At 39.5% G+C, this 22,536-nt stretch overlaps 1 long non-coding RNA gene and 1 pseudogene across 4 annotated transcripts; one reads left to right on the top strand and one right to left on the bottom strand.

The window, feature by feature from the left end:
* Positions 1-1,741: 1,741 nt before the first annotated feature.
* LOC145484990 (uncharacterized) lies at positions 1,742-5,350 on the bottom strand (annotated as a pseudogene). Its single transcript, XR_014049116.1, has 2 exons — positions 2,151-5,350; positions 1,742-1,941 (listed from the first exon to the last, which is right to left on the bottom strand). The product of XR_014049116.1 is annotated as an uncharacterized LOC145484990 (transcript).
* Positions 5,351-12,011: 6,661 nt separating this feature from the next.
* LOC145483760 (uncharacterized) lies at positions 12,012-21,377 on the top strand. Of its 3 annotated transcripts, XR_014048955.1 has the most exons (5): positions 12,012-12,293; positions 12,531-12,579; positions 15,282-15,384; positions 19,215-19,273; positions 19,529-20,800. It is a non-coding gene; the product is annotated as an uncharacterized LOC145483760 (long non-coding RNA). The 3 variants fall into 3 exon arrangements; XR_014048954.1 differs by lacking the exons at positions 12,012-12,293; positions 12,531-12,579 and adding an exon at positions 21,306-21,377 and having other exon boundaries at positions 15,311-15,384; positions 19,529-19,585; XR_014048953.1 differs by lacking the exons at positions 12,012-12,293; positions 12,531-12,579 and adding an exon at positions 21,306-21,373 and having other exon boundaries at positions 15,311-15,384; positions 19,529-20,758.
* The last annotated feature ends 1,159 nt before the right edge of the window (positions 21,378-22,536 follow it).

The raw sequence follows: 22,536 nt of genomic DNA, 5'->3' as shown, positions 1-22,536 counted from the left end.
TGTGTTGAATGTATATACAGAGTGCTATTTTAATACCATTTTAAGTTAATAAAATTATATCTGTCTATTTGTCACCTTTTGACTAACATATGTGGACCACCTTGAATGGTATGTGGCGTCTGCTATAGTTCAAGGTATGAACCAACCTCTGTTCAAGGCCTTGTGCTTCTGTCAAAAGCAAAGGGGTGTGGTGGGTTGCCCATTTGATTGTTCAACTCAGACTCTCTTCAGTCACATGTTTTGTTCAATTAATGACTCAGGCAAAAGCAAATGGCAGGTTAGGAAGCAGACTCTACTTTTATCATTGAGAAGGAAGATTATGACAGTTTTGTTAACCCATTGATGCCTGTGTCACCCATCACTGCCTGAGACAAGCGTTGGCCTTCGTTTCACTCCTGTGACTTTTTCGAGATTTGACACATTTTTGTGGTTGAATCTGCAGAATACCACTTTTAACAACTTTTCTTAGGCTCAAGAAGGTAAAATTGGCAATCTCCCTGATTTCAGTGTTTTAGGTTGGCATCTCTTCGAGAATGACAATGAAAAGAAACTAAAAGTTGTACATAGTACTGTCAACCATGCCAACTGAGTCCTAGAAGATTAAGTTGTCACATTAGTTCTAAGCGTTATTGTACTAGTTCAGACAAGTTACTTATTCACCTCTTACTATGTACCTGACATGATCAGGAAACCATTTCCTGTGTTTCTAAAGAGTTGTGAATGGAACATAGCAGTTTATGGTATTGCAGTTTCTTGCTATTTCTTGCTTATGGATGAAACTTCCTGGTCAAATTGATTTTTGAGTTTGCCAATTTTTTCACAGTATTGCAATTAGGAGTATCCCCCAATGTCCCTCTCACACTAGTCCAACTGTCATCATCCAAAAATATGTTGAATCGCTCACTTTGATGATGAAAGAATGAAACTTTGCTAGATAACTACCATCCCTAAGACCAAATTTTTTGATATGGAGCCAGCCAGACTCGTCAACATAGAAAAGAGGCTGAAAATATAACCCTTAAAAAATGCCATTTTTAAGGTAACTTTGTACATTTAACCATCTTATGTTGAACATAGGCACGCAAGGCGTGCAAGAGTGATATTTTTTGTGAAGTGTCGGAGATAGGAGCATTAATGGAGCTGTTTACAGTAATGATTTGGATAATTTGATAAGTTTTTTTGGTTGCGATGTACAGCAAGAAAGAAACTGGGAATTTATGATGTACATGCGATGTTACATCGGTCATGGTAAGATAGCTAAATAGTGAGCCATAAAATGTTTGACTGAACAAACTACAGTAATCTGACGTCTCCAGATTCATGTAGATACCATCTTATTGTCTAACAGGCAATTTAATTTGTTCTTTGGTACAACCCACACTGGTTGGTGTGACACGCGCACATGCATAACTTCCTCACTCGCCGATCACATAGCCCTTCCAACCCCCAAGAGGGATTTTTGCTCCAAAATACTCGAGTTAATTAAGAGACCTTTAGCATTTTATACGAGTCGTAAGTTTACCCTTTTTACACAACACAACACTACTTCACCGAAAATAGGAAGAAAGAGAAACAAAACCTCTCTGTCACTTTGAAAGTCTGATTTAATTAAATTGCACTTTAACTTGGTACCACGCAATCTTCAAAGAACATTTGAGCAGTTTTCATACTATTTACCTTTAAAAATATCGGACTGAAACTATTAAACTGAACTATTAAACTGCTACTGCAGAGACGTAAAAACCGTCCCGAAATGAAAGATCCTGGAAACAATAGCCGATAACTTGTCAGCTCTAATTGAATTTACTCCCATATAAAAAACAAAAGTGTTAAGTTACCATTTGTAACTAAAGATAGCAAACATCTCGTGGGAAAGAGTGGTGACGATTCGTCAGCTCTAATTGAATTTACTCCCTTGTGAAAAACAAGTGTCAAATTACCCTTTGTAACTGACAAATAAAAATATCTCGTTATACTTGCATGCAACCAGAACAAAACAATCGTTACCTGTACTTACCATTGTAAACGTTAGGACTGCTTTAAATCTGAATAGTCTCGTCTCCTCTTAAACATGTCCTAAGAACTAGAAGCGACGATTCGTGACCTCTAATTTAATTTACTCCTTGTGAAAAACAAAAGCATCAAGTTACCTTTGTAACTAACAACGAAAATATCCCGTTCCATTTGCATACTGCTAACTCACGAACTGTTTCAAACCTCAAGGCTCATCTCTTTCATAACTAAAATCTTCAGCCTAACCCACAGAAAATGTCGAAGTAAACCCCTATATATGAATACTTCCTCCTCTTTTATAGAAGAATAAATATGGCCGTTCTGAACTGTATCGGGATCAGATCTTTTCGCATACCATTTACCTTTACAACAAGAAATTTGATTGCCTGTTTATAGTAGATCCAATCTGATTGGTGTGACATACATACATCTCTCACTCTCTCACTACCCACTCACTCACTCACTCACTCGCTCGCTCATACCAGTTACCTTTACAACAAGAAATTTGATTGCCTGTTTATAGTAGATCCAATCTGATTGGTGTGACATACATACATCTCTCACTCTCTCACTACCCACTCACTCACTCACTCACTCGCTCGCTCATACCAGTTACCTTTACAACAAGAAATTTGATTGCCTGTTTATAGTAGATCCAATCTGATTGGTGTGACATACGTACATCTCTCACTCTCTCATTCACCCCCACCCACTCACTCACTCACTCACTCGCTCACTCACTCACTCACTCGCTCGCTCGCTCACTCATCCATTGACCCGTCCATAACATACCCGACCCGCCGTCTAAGATAGTCCGGAAGATAAGGGGTAGCATTGTTCAAAATATGATACGAGTACCAAAATTGGCCTGCCTGCTCCTTTTGGCATGTGAAATGAAATAAAAGCAAGACCTATCTGGGATCTTGCCTTGTTCGACAATAAACAACCTTACAAATTCCCATATAACGTTCGTAAGGAAAACCACAGGGTAACCAAGTTCTGAAAAAAAAGGGAAACCTTTATAAAACTTTGTACGAGCTAAATTATTATTGCAGAGTTGACAGTAAAATGACATCCTTAATTATTTTATTCCATTAGGATAATTTCTTTATAGAATGGGTCATAAAACTTACCGATTTGAAGGTCACTCTATTCTTGGTAACAAATTCCTGCACAAGAACATAGTGCAGTGCACGGCAGGTTTGCTTTAGTACATTTACATAGTCCACGGCAAGCCCTCTTACATCCACAGCTTATCAGTTCACTGCATGCCTTTGATGCCTCAGCTAGCATAGTCCACTTGGGAGACCAACCTTCTGGTGATTGCTGCCAAACCCCCTCTGCCGGACTTAAGAGTTCCTGCATAGGCTCCAGCGCTTGACCCCATACATGACCGGCTTGATAGGCTGCTCTTTTAGCTTCTTTTGATGTGCTGTGCAAGAGCGGCTTGAGTTGGAGGAATATTCTCAATGCTTTTATTACCTTGCGCAAATAGAACTTGTCGAGCTTCGTTGACTGTCTGGTGGGGACACGTACGGCTGTACATGACAACCACAAATCGCTCCAAGACACGACACTGTTCTTCAGAGACCGTATCTTGAGGAAATGATAGGACACGGAAGATTTCAGTGACTTCAGGATTTGACTTCGATACTTGGAAAGCTGTTTTCTTTCCTTTACCCGCAAAGTACGAAACAGTATCACACCCTGTGACAGCATGAAAGAAAGGGGGGGCTTCACACTGCTGTTGAGTTAGAGAGGTTGTGATCGTGTGGATGGGTAGATATCTAAAATGGTTACCAACACCAAAGGTGATCCACAACTCTTGCAACTCTAGCTGTTTTGCCTATGCTATCGCGAGTACCACAACGTCAGTGTCAACCGTCCTGATCAAGACCTTTTTGAGACCCCTGGCTGATGCATGCTTCACATGGATGAAGATCCTCGTATCCGGCTCCTCGTGGTTGCAGGCGGTAAGACCTTCCGTCTCTACTGGAGAAGGGCTGAGCACATCAACACCAGATGTAGTGATTACCTCCACCCCTGGAAGCTGGATTGCAGTGATGCTTTCTGCTAAATAGTGAAAAAGCTCATTTTTGTTGTCGTCCGATCGTAGAAAGCTCTTCCAGTTGACTGGAATGGACGCATTATCGCACACGCGCCTTCGTACTCCCGAGCCTCTCGCCTCCCTTGTACTCCGCTTTAGGCTGTTTTCGAAGTATTGATCCCATATCAAATCTATCCTTTTGATATTCTGTGCTTGTTTGATGACATAATTGAGAAATACAGATGTTGCATAGTCTTTACATGTCTTAGACTTTCCAGGTGGTAGCATGTTAACAACTGCAGCAGCATCAAAGACTTTTACATCAACGTCTGGACACTCCACCGTGGCGGAAGCTTCAAGTAACTGGACTAATTCACATTTCTGTCCAGAACGCATTTTCCCAGCACAAGAGAGTGAGGGAGGGCAGTAGTATAGGACGCTCATATGGGCAGTAACCAATCAGGAGCCGAGAAAGACAATAGGCTATTGTTTGGAGAACAATGGACGCTATTGTTTTCCAAATCCAAGATGGCGCTATTTATTTTCAGCCAATCAGGAGTCGAATTAAGAACAATGGATGCTATTGTAATAGTAGTAGTAATAGTAATAGTAATAGTAATAGTAATAGCTAGTAGTAATAGACGCTCATATGAGCGGTAACCAATCAGGAGTCGAATTAAGAACAATGGATGCTATTGTTTTCCAAATCCAAGATGGCCGCCACAAATTTCAGCCAATCCGGAGCCGAATTAAGAATTCAAGATGGCGGCGCCCACGAAAGTCGGCCATGTTGGAAAACACCCCACCAGCCTCGACTGAGGACTGGGATCGGTCTCGCGGATTTCCATGACGACACAAATCACGCCAGAGTCACGCAAAAAAATGTCGGGCAACTTCAAAATCGATACTTACAGTGTCCTGTGGTCCTAAACGACAGAGGTCTGTCCGGCAAGTGGCTAGACTGAGAGACTTGGGTCCGAGGTCTGCCTATAGGAGGCTATTCCAAAGCATCATGGGACGATGACCTCATCGGGAACCAATCATAATGAATTAAAGTACTCACAGTAGTTGGCTTCCCCAGTCCCCCTCTCTTAAGGAGAGCACTAAACCAAACATCACACAATGTCAAATGTCACGAACTTTAATAGCAAGTCTTTTGCGCTAACATTAAAAGATATGACGTCATTGCCATGCTGATCGAGTAAAAAGACCAGTTTCTATCGTCATCGCACAATGTTTCAAACGAACTTTAATGTCCAAAACGTTTGCGCTAAAATTACAGAAAGCTGGTCATTGTGTCTCAAATCAGATAACACTATGAAATAAATGCAACAGAAACAATTTGATCTAGCGTAAATGCAATCTTTGACGAGTAGCGAATAATAAGCGAAGACAAAAATTTATAGGCTAAAAGGTGAGAAGAAAAAAATACCATTGAAATGCTTCAAGTGAAAACGAATTGCTAATGGCAGTTTGCAATAAAATCTAAACTCCTTGATCTCGACTGTTCCCTTGAGAAAAGCATCATTCAAAGGAATCTTGAACAAAAGGCATTTTGGGCGACCATTGAAAAATTAACATAATTAGTCAGAGATGAAACATGGAATAAATTAAAACCGAAAAGCACATGTTTAGAAGCTGAAATCATGATAGACTGTATCTTAACTCTTGAGAATAAAATCAAAGGAATTTCAAACAAACGTTTCGCGCTTGAAGTAAAGATTTAACTTCATTTACAAACACTGCAAATCGCTCCTAATTCAACAATTATAGTTGTCTAAGCGGGTTTCCAATAGCGCCAAAATAAATCACTTACATCAAATATAGTCCTTTCCTTCAAAGCGTCACACAACTAGCAATCGCTCAATTCCATAGCCACGAAGACAGGAAAGAATGTTACGCTCAGAAAAGAAGACGTGTGCTGAACGTTGTCACAAGTAAAATGAATTCTATCAAGACCGATTGACTTATAAACGGGTATTTACGGAACAATAAACAATGTCGCGTGGTTAACAACCAATGAGAGGATGGGGGATGGGGGGTACGCGATATCGCGTGGTCAAGAATCAATGAGAAGACGGGGGGATAAGGGGTTATACCGCACAGTAATGTCATTAAATTGTTATAAGCAAAACAGAGTCTAAGTCTTTACAACGTTTATTGAATAATAACTCAAAAGAAAGAATTGATTATAATTTTAACTCTTAAAGTCTTGACCGGTTACAAAGTGTTGGGAACTAAACTCGTTTCCAGTTTCACAGACTCTTGGTCCCTGGCCCTAAAACGCACGATATTCTGCCGTAGTTTTCTTTGCTTTTGGTCATGAAGTCTTTGCCTGATGCGTTCCTCATTCTGGCGTTCCTCATTCATGGTGGCGGTGGTGTAGGTTGTGGATGTGGCTGTGGTGGTGAATATGGTGGATGTGGCTGTGGTGGTGGTGAATGTGGTGGTGGTGGCTGCGGTGGTAGTAGTGAATGTGGTGGTGGTGGTGTAGGTAGTGGTGGATGTGGTGGTGGTGGTGTAGGTTGTGGTGGGTGTGGTGGTGGTGGTGGTAAATGTGGTGGTGGATGTGGTGGTGGTAAATGTGGTGGTGGTTTAGTTGTTGGTGGTGGTGGTAAATGTGGTGGTTGTGGATGAGGTGGTGGTGGTGTCGTAAAAGATGGTATGAAAACAACAAGGAACGACTCGCCCGTAGACAGAGAGCCTATTGTCAACAGAACAAGGAACACATTAGAAATTACCGAAGACAATACTGTAAAAACAACAGGGAACGGATCAACGAATATTGGAGAAGTTATTATGCCAAGAATGAGGAACGCATCAGGCAAAGACTTCATGACCAAAAGCAAAGAAAACTACGGCAGAATATCGTGCGTTTTAGGGCCAGGGACCAAGAGTCTGTGAAACTGGAAACGAGTTTAGTTCCCAACACTTTGTAACCGGTCAAGACTTTAAGAGTTAAAATTATAATCAATTCTTTCTTTTGAGTTATTATTCAATAAACGTTGTAAAGACTTAGACTCTGTTTTGCTTATAACAATTTAATGACATTACTGTGCGGTATAACCCCTTATCCCCCCGTCTTCTCATTGATTCTTGACCACGCGATATCGCGTACCCCCCATCCCCCATCCTCTCATTGGTTGTTAACCACGCGACATTGTTTATTGTTCCGTAAATACCCGTTTATAAGTCAATCGGTCTTGATAGAATTCATTTTACTTGTGACAACGTTCAGCACACGTCTTCTTTTCTGAGCGTAACATTCTTTCCTGTCTTCGTGGCTATGGAATTGAGCGATTGCTAGTTGTGTGACGCTTTGAAGGAAAGGACTATATTTGATGTAAGTGATTTATTTTGGCGCTATTGGAAACCCGCTTAGACAACTATAATTGTTGAATTAGGAGCGATTTGCAGTGTTTGTAAATGAAGTTAAATCTTTACTTCAAGCGCGAAACGTTTGTTTGAAATTCCTTTGATTTTATTCTCAAGAGTTAAGATACAGTCTATCATGATTTCAGCTTCTAAACATGTGCTTTTCGGTTTTAATTTATTCCATGTTTCATCTCTGACTAATTATGTTAATTTTTCAATGGTCGCCCAAAATGCCTTTTGTTCAAGATTCCTTTGAATGATGCTTTTCTCAAGGGAACAGTCGAGATCAAGAAGTTTAGATTTTATTGCAAACTGCCATTAGCAATTCGTTTTCGCTTGAAGCATTTCAATGGTATTTTTTTCTTCTCACCTTTTAGCCTATAAATTTTTGTCTTCGCTTATTATTCGCTACTCGTCAAAGATTGCATTTACGCTAGATCAAATTGTTTCTGTTGCATTTATTTCATAGTGTTATCTGATTTGAGACACAATGACCAGCTTTCTGTAATTTTAGCGCAAACGTTTTGGACATTAAAGTTCGTTTGAAACATTGTGCGATGACGATAGAAACTGGTCTTTTTACTCGATCAGCATGGCAATGACGTCATATCTTTTAATGTTAGCGCAAAAGACTTGCTATTAAAGTTCGTGACATTTGACATTGTGTGATGTTTGGTTTAGTGCTCTCCTTAAGAGAGGGGGACTGGGGAAGCCAACTACTGTGAGTACTTTAATTCATTATGATTGGTTCCCGATGAGGTCATCGTCCCATGATGCTTTGGAATAGCCTCCTATAGGCAGACCTCGGACCCAAGTCTCTCAGTCTAGCCACTTGCCGGACAGACCTCTGTCGTTTAGGACCACAGGACACTGTAAGTATCGATTTTGAAGTTGCCCGACATTTTTTTGCGTGACTCTGGCGTGATTTGTGTCGTCATGGAAATCCGCGAGACCGATCCCAGTCCCCAGTCGAGGCTGGTGGGGTGTTTTCCAACATGGCCGACTTTCGTGGGCGCCGCCATCTTGAATTCTTAATTCGGCTCCGGATTGGCTGAAATTTGTGGCGGCCATCTTGGATTTGGAAAACAATAGCATCCATTGTTCTTAATTCGACTCCTGATTGGTTACCGCTCATATGAGCGTCTATTACTACTAGCTATTATTATTACTATTACTATTACTATTACTACTACTATTACAATAGCATCCATTGTTCTTAATTCGACTCCTGATTGGCTGAAAATAAATAGCGCCATCTTGGATTTGGAAAACAATAGCGTCCATTGTTCTCCAAACAATGGCCTATTGTCTCTCTCGGCTCCTGATTGGTTACTGCCCATATGAGCGTCCTATACTACTGAGGGCTACCATGGTTTTCATGCTTGAAAAATTCCTGAAGATTACCTTCTCTTGCCTGGCACGCGATATAGAGCCTCGCAAACAGATTACAGTCGCTCTTTAGTACTGAAATTTGATTTCTTGTCTTGTTACTTGCTAGGTTTTCTGTCGTTCCAAACAACGGAAGCTTGTTTCGACGGATGGTCTCAGTTATGGCTTTAGAGCATCTAACTAACCTCTCTTCCACAAACTGATTGTACTGAGACTGTCCTTTTTGTTTAGCTGACTTTATCGCCTGGACGACACATTCTGGCATAATTTTCTTTGTGTCCAGCACGATCAATTCGGTGCTATACGTGCTTGGACGTCCTTGAAAAAGGCCTTTTCGACGGATGGCTTTTGCTCGTGATGACGTAAGTCCTACAGCTCCTCCATCTCCTTTGATTATCTCGTTTTCTTGTTCGTGATTATGGTCTAAAGCGATCAGCGAGAAGAAGTGCTGCGTTTCCTGAACCACAAACTTCCCTCGAACAAACTCAGCAAACATTGAGGGATGCTTTTCTTTCAGCATCAGATCTCGTATGTGTACGGGCAGCCATCTGGAGTAGCTAGTCAAGTCCAGAGCAAACATCCAGGGTGTTAGCTTGCCAAGAATTTCAACACAGAGGTGAAAGTTTCCCTCTCTGATGGATCTGACTAGTTCTAAAATAGTAAGCTCAAGCTCTAGCACTGTAGCCCAGAGCTGCAAGTGTGGGTAATGGTCACTTTTCTTTTGTACCCATGGCTCAAAATCAATGTCGGAAGAGTCTTGCCTTTCTGTGTATTCCTTGTAAGCTTTTCTTTGTAATATATACAGAGCGCAGGCACTTACTTGATGGGCATAGCATGATCTAGTGATATGGGCAGCTTTCAGAATACCATCCGCTCTTCTTCTAGTCGTAATATCAGCTTGTACCAATGCACTGTCCCACCCGCTTTTGTCCAACCAGCGCCCAACCATTTTCAACGAAGCCATTTCGACATACAGGCCACCCATCATTACAACATACTTTTCGTCTCCGTACAAATCTGCTTTTTCCCACTGGATTTGCTTCGCAATTCTGACGAATCCCAGAATCTAACCCAGGTCCACGAGATTGGAACGTGGGTGCTAACCATAGCTGAGTAACACGTAAGAAACCTTGCTTCAAACTTCAAGGGGGAAAGATAAAAAGTACTTCAGATTTATTTCAAATTGGATAGCAAATATGCGAATTAGCTAACAAATATGCGACATAATTATAGTCTCTTCAACTGGAAACTTGGAACCCGATGTTTTGTGTGGCTAGTACACAGGGAACAGGGGAGTCCTATTTGACTTCTCGTTCAGTTAAATTCGCCGTACAATTGTAGCGCGAATCGATTATTTGTTGTTTCAAATAACTTCAAAAGCAAACTGTACACATGCCATCGTGTTAGGAAGATAAAATCTACTATAAATAGACATATAACGCTTTTCGTATTTGCGTGGCTAGTACGCAGGGAGCGAAGTAGTCGTAGTTGACATTTTTTCCAATTAAATTCACCGTACAGTTGTGGCGCGAATCGATTTTTTTGTTGATTCAAATGACCTGAAAATCAAACTGTGCACATGTGATCGTGTTGCGATGGTTAAATCTACTACTAATAGACATATTACGCTTTTCCCAACAGCTGTTCTGTGACTTTGCGAAATGATAGCTCGTGAGCCTATTCAAGTCAGAAAGTGTATCAGCTTGAACAAGCCCAAAAATGTTTGTCTGCGGGCAAAACTTTAATGCTCGGATTGCATTTCAGTTTGTGAAGTTCTGTCTAGTTCTCCACGCTCCCGCTATGCGGGATTCGTTTTCTAATGCGACTTATGTGGGTCTGTCCTCAAGACTGAGCAAGATTTTCTCGCGGTGGATTCCACGGCCGCGCTTGAAACTTATAATCTGGCGTAATCACGAGCCTTTTAGAGACTCGCAAGACCGTGGTGTTCTTTATTACAGACTTTTTCGACAAATGCTACAGTACAGTGGCCTCGGCGATACTGTTCGCTTTGATTTCAGAAATTGAATTTCAGGAGCTCAACCCTCCAGTAGTGGTACCATCGATATGTAAAGAGGATTGCCTCTTGTCAATGTTTACTAAACTATACACTTCGGTGCGGAAATTCACAATAGCAGCTTTCAGGAACTTCACCTCTGTCATCAAAAACATTTCCAATGCGTATTACAAAAGCCACCATTTGGTCTTATTTATAGTTACTTGTTAATTTAAGATTAGATTTCTAATAGAAATGTTAAATAAACTGTACCCAGAAAGCAAACAAAACAAGTTTCCATTTATAGTGCAACATTCGCAGCAACACCTAGTAATGTAAAATGATACACGTGCCTGCAATAAAAATGACTAATACAGTGATTTGAGGAGCTTTATCTACTGCTCAGCGGAATTACTCCAAAACGTTCACAGATTATGGAAGGACATCGTTTGCATAATCTGCACCACCACTAATAAAACCCTTTATCGCGTTGGACGAAGTGGAACGCAAACCTAATTTTGACCTCTGGCTTTTCAGAGTTGGTTTCTCTGTGCACGGTTATAGGCCGAAAAAAACACATTCCTGTAAGGACACCAAAATGGCCACCCCGCTTGAGTTTTGCAGGGGCATGTCACGGTCAGTAAACTGGTACCGTTTAATGCTGACACGTGATAAGACATGTGGCGAAAATGTGAGTATGTGAGTATGTGAGCAGGCCATGCGAGCTCATCTTTCCGATGGATCTTTCTGTGAATTCTTTCCATTCAGTCGCCGTACGCTTCGCTATTATGTGCTCTCAGCGTTAGATTTTGGCGAATCTAAACGCTTCGACGGTAGCATTTATCGAAATCTGAGGGAATTGTCCTTGTTTATTAAAACGACCTGGCTTTGGGATGATAACCGTGGGAACAGCTACATTTTGATTGCATTTGTCAGGAGTGCTCACCGGAGCCGATATACAAAATATCCGCTCCGCAGGGCTAAGTGCGCTGGCTGGGATTCTTAAGCTTTGGCATGGAACTTGCTGGGAAGCCCGCTTCAAAACAATTGCTTGCTTACTGGTTTATACTCGGAAGCTTATCCTAGCTGGAAAATGCGCATTTTTGGCATGAATCTAGCTGGTAAATTTTAATGTGAGGTTTTCCCTGGTAGTCTAGCTCCATTAACAGCCGCCACTCTGGAAAATTAGCTCCGGGAAATTAGCATGCACTCATCAACCGAAGGCATTTCGCGCGAAGAATGGACTCAGGGTGCCGCCTAGTGATATGATCACTTAGGATTCGTCTATCCAGGCATGCGCTGCGTCATATTACACAGCAGTTATATGACCCCTGTGTGACAGCTGAGCTGTCGACTTTGAAAGCGTAAACGTTGCTATTGCAGGCGCGGTCACGTCCCAGCCAAAGCTTTTGGCTACAGCGCTCTACAGAGTCGGGAACGGTTTCTTAATAAGAGAGTTGATTTTATTTCAACAAGGTAAGTTTCCTGTGCTTTCTCTTGTCTGTTAGCTGTGTAGTTTCAGACCTACTCTACTATTCTGTATTTGCCGTTATTGTTCTGACCAAGTTGGATAACAATTAATTTTATGTGCATTATCCCCGGGCCTTATCTTCTTGGTGTGCTTTCCGTTTAGACAACCAGATCTTCTTTGTTGTTTAACACATGTCGAAAATTCTTGATTTACTTATTCAGATGTTTACAATTTTGTTTCAGCAATCGTCAGAATCGTTTCGTGTAACGCAGCTAAAGACCATTTACTGAGGTATCTCAGTCTTGTGAGCTGTTGTATGTCTTTCGTGCAATAGTACCGGGAATAGTATCGTCTTTGACAAATGCGTATGTGCGCCGTCTACTTTAGATGTAACATGTTTACTTGTATAGCTAATAAGCTTATATACACTTAGTATTTAAATTTAAATCAAATTCTAGGCACAAGTATTCTCATCATATCGCGAACATTTCATCTGAGTGTGTGCTTACCATACATCGACAGACAGACAGACCAGGACATTTAAGCAAAAGTCGCGGATTGTAGTTGTTTTGTTTTTCGCTATATCGTTTTTGGGCTATTGATACTGTTATATTTATGATACTGCTATATTTATGGAAAATGGAACAGTTCGTTCTGCTCGGAATTTTTAGAATAATGGTAATGTGGCAGAAACTTTAAGAGAACGAAATATTATCTGAACTTATGAGCTGTTGTTTCCTTTGATTTTACACTTCTTCCGAAAAGATATTCCACCGTTCCCTTGGGTGTCCCTGATGTTTTGCTACGAAATTTACGTCTTGAAGTCTCAAGGGTGGAATTCTGTGAGCGACTTTCGTGCCTCATTTCTATGATTTCCAATCAGGTTATTCTTAGTTTAATAGCGCGCGCGAATATACGTATGTATATTTTATAATAATAATAATAATTATTTGTATGAGTTCGGCTTGAACGCGTCCCAAGCAAGGAGACAAACAAGGTTTTATACGTAGCTTAACATTCCGTTGTTTCTACATTCACAAAGCTTGTTTTAAGAAAAAGGTAACATGGATTTCCAGGGTTACAAACGATGCAATTTTTTGGCGTTTGTATTTTCGTGCAATTTTGACGCAAATACCGAAAGAACTGTATCGCGATGCAAAGCAGCGAAATTTTATCGCGTGTGCCATAGTTTCTTCAGCGGCGCGTGACGCCAGAATAACAGTTCATTGTTTTAGGCTTGCCATAAGTCGACTCTTTCTTGAAGCGGAACAAGTGTAACTGCGAGAAGTCTTCTCGTTCCGCCAACACGCACGAGTCGAAATTTAATTTATTTAACATTGGCGCGAAAATATGGTTGCCCACCGATGACCAGATATGATGACCTTGCCTCGAAAAAACACTCTCTCAGGCCACTCCTTCCTAAATACGAAATAACTGAAGCATGTTTGATTAACATGATACCGGGTTAACTTTGATACTAGTACGAACGAAGGGCGCTAAAAAATGCCCAAATTTTGAATTAGGGTAGGTGCTGTGGTCTTGCAAATGTTTATGAAACATATGGGTCGACTTGAGATGAAGGTGAAGTTAAGATGAAGAAAAAAAAAATACTTTTAGCCTTCGAAAAGGCTCCCGGCGAGGACAGAAAAAAAATTTGGCGAGCGCGAAACAGAATAATTCGGAGAGTGAAGCGATCGGGGCGGGACAGGGTAGCCTGTAGACTTATATTTTTGATGTGCCTATCCGCCGTTTGTGTTAAGCCTGCAACAAATCAATCAATGAGGTAATTAGACCTGTCAAGAAGCTACATTTTCTGTACTGGCAAACAGATCTAATCGACTTAATCATTCAGCCAGGCCCGGCGTAAGTAACATGTTCACGGAACATTTCAAATTTTGTCCCTCCAGAGCCAATATTTAGAGAGCTTAAAACATATTTTGCAATACCGAAGTGAGCCTAAAGAAATTATTAGCAAATGATAGGGGTGTCGAACTCTGCTAAGCGACATGTAGATAACAGCGGAAAGTCCGGAAACCACGCCCTTGACCACTTGGGAAAAGTTTTCATCTTTGCCGGCTAAAAAACCACAAAAATTTGAAACCGCAACGGGAAAGGAAAACTTTTAGACAGAAACGGAGGGTCGCACTAGTGGGAGATAATTGTCAGTACCAAATTTCAAATTTATTTGCTTGGCAATGTCATCCCAAGCTTTGCGGGCTTGACTGCTGTTGATGCGATCGAAATTCTCGGCTCACAGGTTGAATAGCATTTTCTCTTCGTCATCTGACCATCTTACATAAGATCGTTTTCCAGTATCTACGGGTTCAGGATCAGGAGACGATTGGGAAGACGAAGATGACGACGTTTGTGAAGCGCTTGCTTGCATGGATCTGGTCGGTAGAGCGCTTTCCTGCCATATCATTGTAGACGGGAGCATACTGCAGGTATTCCATGCTGTCGCCGTAAAAAGCTCGAAAACCTCGTTTGTCATGTTACGCTGACAAGTGTTCACAGTTACCGCTGTGATTCCCATTGTTTGGCTCGACTTTTCGAAAATCTGCCTGCCCCACCCAAGCACTACGGCGTCTTTGATGTTTTGCCGATTCGCAAAGTTTTTGCCAAAGCGAAAAACCTGCGGTCGCTCTAGGCAAAGGCCCGCGATGACAGATTTCCACCGCAAAGTAAACAAATTCTGGCAAAGATTTCCCAAGTGCGACCCATACCTATAGCACAGTCAGACGGCTCCACTCTACTTAAAATTCCTCCTCATAACAGAGCATTTTGTTCTTGTTAGGCAGCACAATCAGTATCAAACTTGCTATTAATTGCCCTTAAAATAAAGACGTTTTGATCGTAATATCAGTCTCAATGCGTTTACGTAATTTCAATGTGATGTTCTATAAAAAAGGCTTTACAGAAAAAGAGACTCTAGCTTTCCATATTTTGCGACTCCGTTTGAACTGGCCTCTTTGGAGCATTCTTTGTTTCTGTAGGGAATCATGAAATGATGCCGCCTCGAACAATCGCGGTGTTGAAGGAAACATGAGAGGCACACCATTGGCTACCGAGCTCACAGTTCACAGCAAGAGGAAAAGGGTTTGCAAAAATTAATGAGCTAGTTACTTCTAACCATATCTTTGTTAACTAATAGAGAAAAAAAAACGTTAGAGAAAAAAACGTTTGTGAACTATGTAGTGGTTGTTTAATGCTTAAAGACCACATGCTGAATGGTATACAGGAAGTGAGTTAACCGCTTTCTCACTAACCGAAAGTGTCCCGTGACAGAGCCTCCCAACAAAAATGAAGTTACCTCTTTAACGGCTCATCGTAAGCTAATTTTAAGTGATCTCGTTGGAGGCTCCAACACATGGAAGGTTGTGCCGCGAAAGTATTTGTTATCTCTGAAGGGAGGTTTGGAAACACCAAAAGATTATTTTACTTGTAGACGACTGCTGGTAATTTTCCCAAATTATCCCAGAATCCTGATGTCTTTTCGAGAAATTCGGAGGCATTTGAACAAGTGTTTGATCTCAAAAGACTTTCCTAAACTGGCGAAAACACGTCAGCTAATTAGGAGAAAAGTGTTGTCTGCCAAAATGCAATAAAGTAAGCTTAATGGAGATAAATTTTGCTTGAAACATGTAAACCTAGCTTAATATTTAGAGAAGTGTTTGCGATTTCGCAAGGGAGTCCAAACTTCTTCTGAACAACTTAATTTAGAGAAGTGATGGTGATCTCACAAGGGATTCCAAAACTTCGTAACATCTTAACTTAATTCAGAAAAGTGTCTGTGATCTCGCAAGGGATTCCAAAACGTCTTCTGAACACCTTACCTTAATTTAGAGAAGTGTTTGTGATCTCGCTAGGGATTCCAAACCTTCGTAACATCTTTACATACTTTAGAAAAGTGTTTGTGATCTCGCAAGGGATTCCAAAACCTCTTCTAAACATCTTAACTTACTTTAGAGAAGTGTTTGTGATCTCACAAGGGATTCCAAAACTTCGTAACATCTTAACCTACTCTAGAAAAGTGTTTGTGATCTTGCAATGAATTCCAAAACTTCTTTTCAACATCTTAACTTATTTTAGAGAAGTGTTTGTGATCTCGCAAGGGATTCCAAAACTTCTTCCGAACATCTTAACTTACTTTAGAGAAGCGTTTGTGATCACAAGGGATTCCAAAACTTCGTAACATCTTTACTTACTTTAGAAAAGTGTTTGTGATCTCGCAAGGGATTCTAAAACTTCTTCTAAACATCTTAACTTATTTTAGAGAAGTGTTTGTGATCTCGCAAGGGATTCCAAAACTTCTTCTAAACATCTTAACTTATTTTAGAGAAGTGTTTGTCATCTCGCGAGGGATTCCAAAACTTCGTAACATCTTTACTTACTTTAGAAAAGTGTTTGTGATCTCGCAAGGGATTCTAAAACTTCTTCTAAACATCTTAACTTATTTTAGAGAAGTGTTTGTGATCTCGCAAGGGATTCCAAAACTTCGTAACATCTTAACTTACTTTAGAAAAGTGTTTGTGATCTCGCAAGGGATTCCAAAACTTCTTCTAAACATCTTAACTTATTTTAGAGAAGTGTTTGTGACCTCGCAAGGGATTCCAAGACTTAGTAACATCTTCACTTACTTTAGAAAAGTGTTTGTGATCTCGCAAGGGATTCCAAATCTTCTTCTAAACATCTTAACTTACTCTAGAGAAGTGTTTGTGATCTCACAAGGGATTCCAAAACTTCGTAACATTTTAACTTATTTTAGAAAAGTGTTTGTGATCTCGCAAGGGATTCCAAAACCTCTTCTAAACATCTTAACTTACTTTAGAGAAGTGTTTGTGATCTCACAAGGGATTCCAAAACTTCGTAACATCTTAACCTACTCTAGAAAAGTGTTTGTGATCTTGCAATGAATTCCAAAACTTCTTTTCAACATCTTAACTTATTTTAGAGAAGTGTTTGTGATCTCGCAAGGGATTCCAAAACTTCTTCCGAACATCTTAACTTACTTTAGAGAAGCGTTTGTGATCACAAGGGATTCCAAAACTTCGTAACATCTTTACTTACTTTAGAAAAGTGTTTGTGATCTCGCAAGGGATTCTAAAACTTCTTCTAAACATCTTAACTTATTTTAGAGAAGTGTTTGTGATCTCGCAAGGGATTCCAAAACTTCTTCTAAACATCTTAACTTATTTTAGAGAAGTGTTTGTCATCTCGCAAGGGATTCCAAAACTTCGTAACATCTTTACTTACTTTAGAAAAGTGTTTGTGATCTCGCAAGGGATTCCAAAACTTCTTCTAAACATCTTAACTTATTTTAGAGAAGTGTTTGTGATCTCGCAAGGGATTCCAAAACTTCGTAACATCTTAACTTACTTTAGAAAAGTGTTTGTGATCTCGCAAGGGATTCCAAAACTTCTTCTAAACATCTTAACTTATTTTAGAGAAGTGTTTGTGACCTCGCAAGGGATTCCAAGACTTAGTAACATCTTCACTTACTTTAGAAAAGTGTTTGTGATCTCGCAAGGGATTCCAAATCTTCTTCTAAACATCTTAACTTACTCTAGAGAAGTGTTTGTGATCTCACAAGGGATTCCAAAACTTCGTAACATTTTAACTTATTTTAGAAAAGTGTTTGTGATCTCGCAAGGGATTCCAAAACTTCTTCTGAACATAACTTATTTTAGAGAAGTGTTTGTCATCTCGCAAGGGATTCCAAAACTTCGTAACATCTTTACTTACTTTAGAAAAGTGTTTGTGATCTCGCAAGGGATTCCAAAACTTCTTCTAAACATCTTAACTTATTTTAGAGAAGTGTTTGTGATCTCGCAAGGGATTCCAAAACTTCGTAACATCTTAACTTACTTTAGAAAAGTGTTTGTGATCTCGCAAGGGATTCCAAAACTTCTTCTAAACATCTTAACTTATTTTAGAGAAGTGTTTGTGACCTCGCAAGGGATTCCAAGACTTAGTAACATCTTCACTTACTTTAGAAAAGTGTTTGTGATCTCGCAAGGGATTCCAAATCTTCTTCTAAACATCTTAACTTACTCTAGAGAAGTGTTTGTGATCTCACAAGGGATTCCAAAACTTCGTAACATTTTAACTTATTTTAGAAAAGTGTTTGTGATCTCGCAAGGGATTCCAAAACTTCTTCTGAACATAACTTATTTTAGAGAAGTGTTTGTCATCTCGCAAGGGATTCCAAAACTTCGTAACATCTTAACTTACTTCAGAAAAGTGTTTGTAATCTCGCAAGGAATTCCAAAACTTCTTCTAAACATGTTAACTTACTTTAGAGAAGTGTTTGTGATCTCGCAAGGGATTCCAAAACTTCGTAACATCTTAAATTATTTTAGAGAAGTGTTTGTGATCTCGCAAGGGATTCCTAATCTTCTTCTAAACATCTTAACTTATTTTAGAGAAGTGTTTGTCATCTCGCAAGGGATTCCAAAACTTCGTAACATCTTAACTTACTTTAGAAAAGTGTTTGTGATCTCGCAAGGGATTCCAAAACTTCTTTTGAACATCTTAACTTATATTAGAGAAGTGTTTGTGATCTCGCAAGGGATTCCAAAACTCCTACAGTTTATTTAACTAGACGAATGCTGTAACAAGGTTTTTGAAAACTGCAGGAAAAAAAAAAGAAATTCAGTACCTATACTAAGAGAAATACTTCAAAACTCTCTTTGGTTCTCCTGAAGGTTCCTTGAACATCGTAGTTTGTTATTCAACTGTATGAGTGTTTTTTAATTTATGAAAGTTTCCTAATCATTGAAGGGTTTACAAAGATTTTACTTAGAAGAAGTGCAGTTACATATAGGTTATTTTAAACAATTATACCCATTTACGTGAAGTGTTATTATTTACGACTGTTCTTCGCTATTGTATTTTATTGTGTTCACATGATGTAAGTTTCTCCGCAGGTTCTAGAGTGGAACGTGGAGTACTTTGTTGGTGTTTTGCTGAACAAATTGCATTTCAGGTATGATATAGGCTTTCTTACAATTTGAAAAGGGCAAAAAAGGGACTCGCGTCCATATAGAGGTGTTTTTTTAACAGTTAGACACGAGTTTTTTTATGAAGGAAAGAGTGTTTTTTTAGTTTTATTAGGCAATTTCAAAGATAAAGGTACAAAACTGTAAATTTTTCCTTTTGAAAGTCAAAAAAGTCAATACCATTTTTCAAGATAAAGATCAACGCGCGCATGCTAAATGTTGTTCCTTTCCTTTTTACACAGGTTGAAAGAGAGAGTTGACTGTGAGACCATTTTGCGTCAACAATTCAGGTAATTCAGGTAGGTAATTCACCTCATATAATAATGTTAAGGACTGCAAAAAGATTCTAAGGAAAGCTCTTTTTAACAGCTCAGTTTCACGAAAATAAGTAGACATATGGTCAGCTGCATATTACTAATTTCTGGTAGAAATGCTAGCGTCGGACGTGGTGATGGTTATTGAGCATCTGACATAAGCAGTTAGAAGAAGTGTTATGCAAATGGAAACTGGAATTATGCAGTTTACAGGCTTCGAGGTCAAGATAGTGCCTTCCTGGCAAACGTTTTGTTTAGTAAAGCATATTAAATAATTAGTTGCGTTTAAATCAGATATAATTAATCAGTAGCAAGATTCAGTTTTCTGTCAGAAACTCGAAAGCCTCCAGTAGAAAAGATCCAATGCAAAAATAGCAGCCTAAATGTATGTCGCCCAGAAGAAACACTTCCCTAAAGGAATTAAAACTATTTACCTTGAAGATTAGGACAAAATAAATCACTGTGTCGAGTTTTAAGGCTATCTTCTTCTCTAATTGGAGATCACAATTACATATACGTTATCAAAAAAGTGAAAACGAGGCTATGTAGGCCAGAGTCGTTTTATTCCTTTATAATCCGTTAAATAAGTCTCTACTTTGTAACCTTTAAACCAAAAAACGCCAAAGCGTTTTTAGTATTTTGTTCCATTTGCTTTTTTAGTGTGATCACGTTATACGAAGGGTGACCAGACAACAGAAGGCATTGGTAGCCATTTTTGCATATGGTCAGTTAGAAAAATAGATCGTTAGATGATGTTGTAGCTTCCTAGAGGGACGCTGTTTGGGCAAGAATGCACTTTCTTTAGTGCATCTGCTAACGAGGATTAGGATGTTTTGGATTATAGATTCTGGATACGATTTCTCACAAGTGCCGCCAACACTTGACTCGGAGCTGCAGTTGGGATTATAAGAAGATATATGGTCTTTCATATATTCACTTGTAGTTGGGACTATGGTTGAAGGGGCAGGTGCATCAGAGCAGTTTTGTTTTCTCACAATTCTTTCAAAATTTGCAAACGAATGAACTATTAATATTGCTCTGGCCCGAGAATGAAAACTAGTTCAAAATGTCTGCTGGTTTTTCTCAATGTTGAGTTTTTCTATTTGTAGCTAGCAAGGGGTTATTAATACAGTCTGGATTATAGATTCTGAGGAACAGGTACGATTTCTCATAAGTGCCACCAATACTTAAAGATATACTCGGGGCTGTCGTTAAGTTTGAAGGGGGCAGGTACACCAGAGCAGTTTCAAAACTGGAATGTGCGAGCTCGAGGTTCATTTCCAGCCCTTGTTCCTCCCATTATGGACTGAGAGGAAAAATTCAATTACAATTTGTAAATTAGTAGAGCTAACTCTAGGTATTGAACAGATCCGAGCATAAAATCCACTATAGTACATTTGAAATTATCTGCTAGTTTCAAAAGGTAACTAAGGCAGTCTGAACCTGGGTCCGTTGCGGTATTGGTTTCCTAAAAACGCTGACAACCCTAAACAGCAGTGGCAGTTAAGCAATTAATTTATCGTAAGTTTTCATTTTCTAGGTATTGCTCATTTTATGGCAAAATAAATGGTTTCTATAGATTTTTTTACAACAAACATCTAATTCTATTGGATTTTACTCTTTTTTTATGCATGCTACATCTCCATTGAAGCCTGTATACATTTGGAAGAAAAAATGCACTCTACTTTGCATTTTTCATTAACAGCTGAATGGAGCAATGAGTTCTTGTAGTCTTTGTGGCCTTGGACACAGTTCAATTATGATACATTCAGCGACAATTGTTTGCGGAGGGCTATAAATTACCGCTATATGAATTATTACATGGATGGAGAACTGTCCTAATCTTACTGCCATTCAATGATAATTGTAGTGTTTCCTTTTTCAGGTAAGTAAAATTTTTGTTTTTTCATGTTCACTAGTTAATTTAGTCATAATTGATTAAGTAATTATAATTAATTAATTGATTTATTATAACTGAGTCAAATTAATTAATTGATTAATTAATTAGATTCGACGGAATTTTAATTTAATTAACTCAATTCATTAAATTAAAATTGAATTAAAAAAGTTATTTATACTCTTCCTGGCTGGCGCAAAAAGTAATGTAAAAATTGCTGGGAAAACCAGCGTTTCTTAAGTTGTGCTGGCTGGGAAAAAGCATCCCCCAAACGGTTCCTAGCTGGCAACTTCATTTAGCTATCTTCTACTAGCTGGCAGTGCGGAGCGGATATTATTTTCCCACGGTTGTTAATTATGAACTATTTATCTCTTATTGGATGTCAATTAATACTTTCGAGCAACAACAAGTCAATTTTAAAATTTTTCCCGTTGAGCACTCCTGATTTGTTAATTAGTTCCAGTCGCGACAGATAGCTCAGTCTTTATCCAGTCGAAATTTTATTGTTTGGAATCGGTGGAAAAGTACTCTCAAGGCAAGATCCATAAGACTACTTTATTCATCAGGGGAAATACTCGAATTAGTCGCACGGAGTTTGTTTGCGATAAACGACCACACGAAACGAGCACGCGATTGCAAATGCTAGCTTAGCCTGCGTAGCAGTCTCTTCCGTTTCCTCTAAGCGGGAGAAAGCGAGAGCCAAGGGGAAGTTGCGCGAACGCATGGGGCGAGCGCAAAATTTTTTTTGTTACCTCTGTCCCCGTGCCCTCGCGCAACTTCTGCTTGCCTGAAAGGAAACGGAAAAGACTGCTACGCAGGCTAATGCTAGCTTAGAATGATGTACGTAATTTAACTATTCTATGAAACTTGAGGGTCTACAGAAACTGGCAGCGTCACGCAACGTATTAATAAATCGTGACCTCTTCACTGGCATGGACTTTGACACTATGCATATCTGACTATAAAACCTCGGTTGTTGCTGAAAAATGTTGATTTTAGCAATAGACAAAGGTTGAAAGTCAGCTAGTGAAATCATTTA

Source organism: Orbicella franksi, chromosome 4, assembly GCF_964199315.1.
Source record: "Orbicella franksi chromosome 4, jaOrbFran1.1, whole genome shotgun sequence".
Lineage (NCBI taxonomy): Eukaryota > Metazoa > Cnidaria > Anthozoa > Scleractinia > Merulinidae > Orbicella > Orbicella franksi.
The sequence above is the reverse complement of the archived record's forward strand: the minus strand, read 5'-3'. Positions and strand labels throughout refer to the sequence as shown.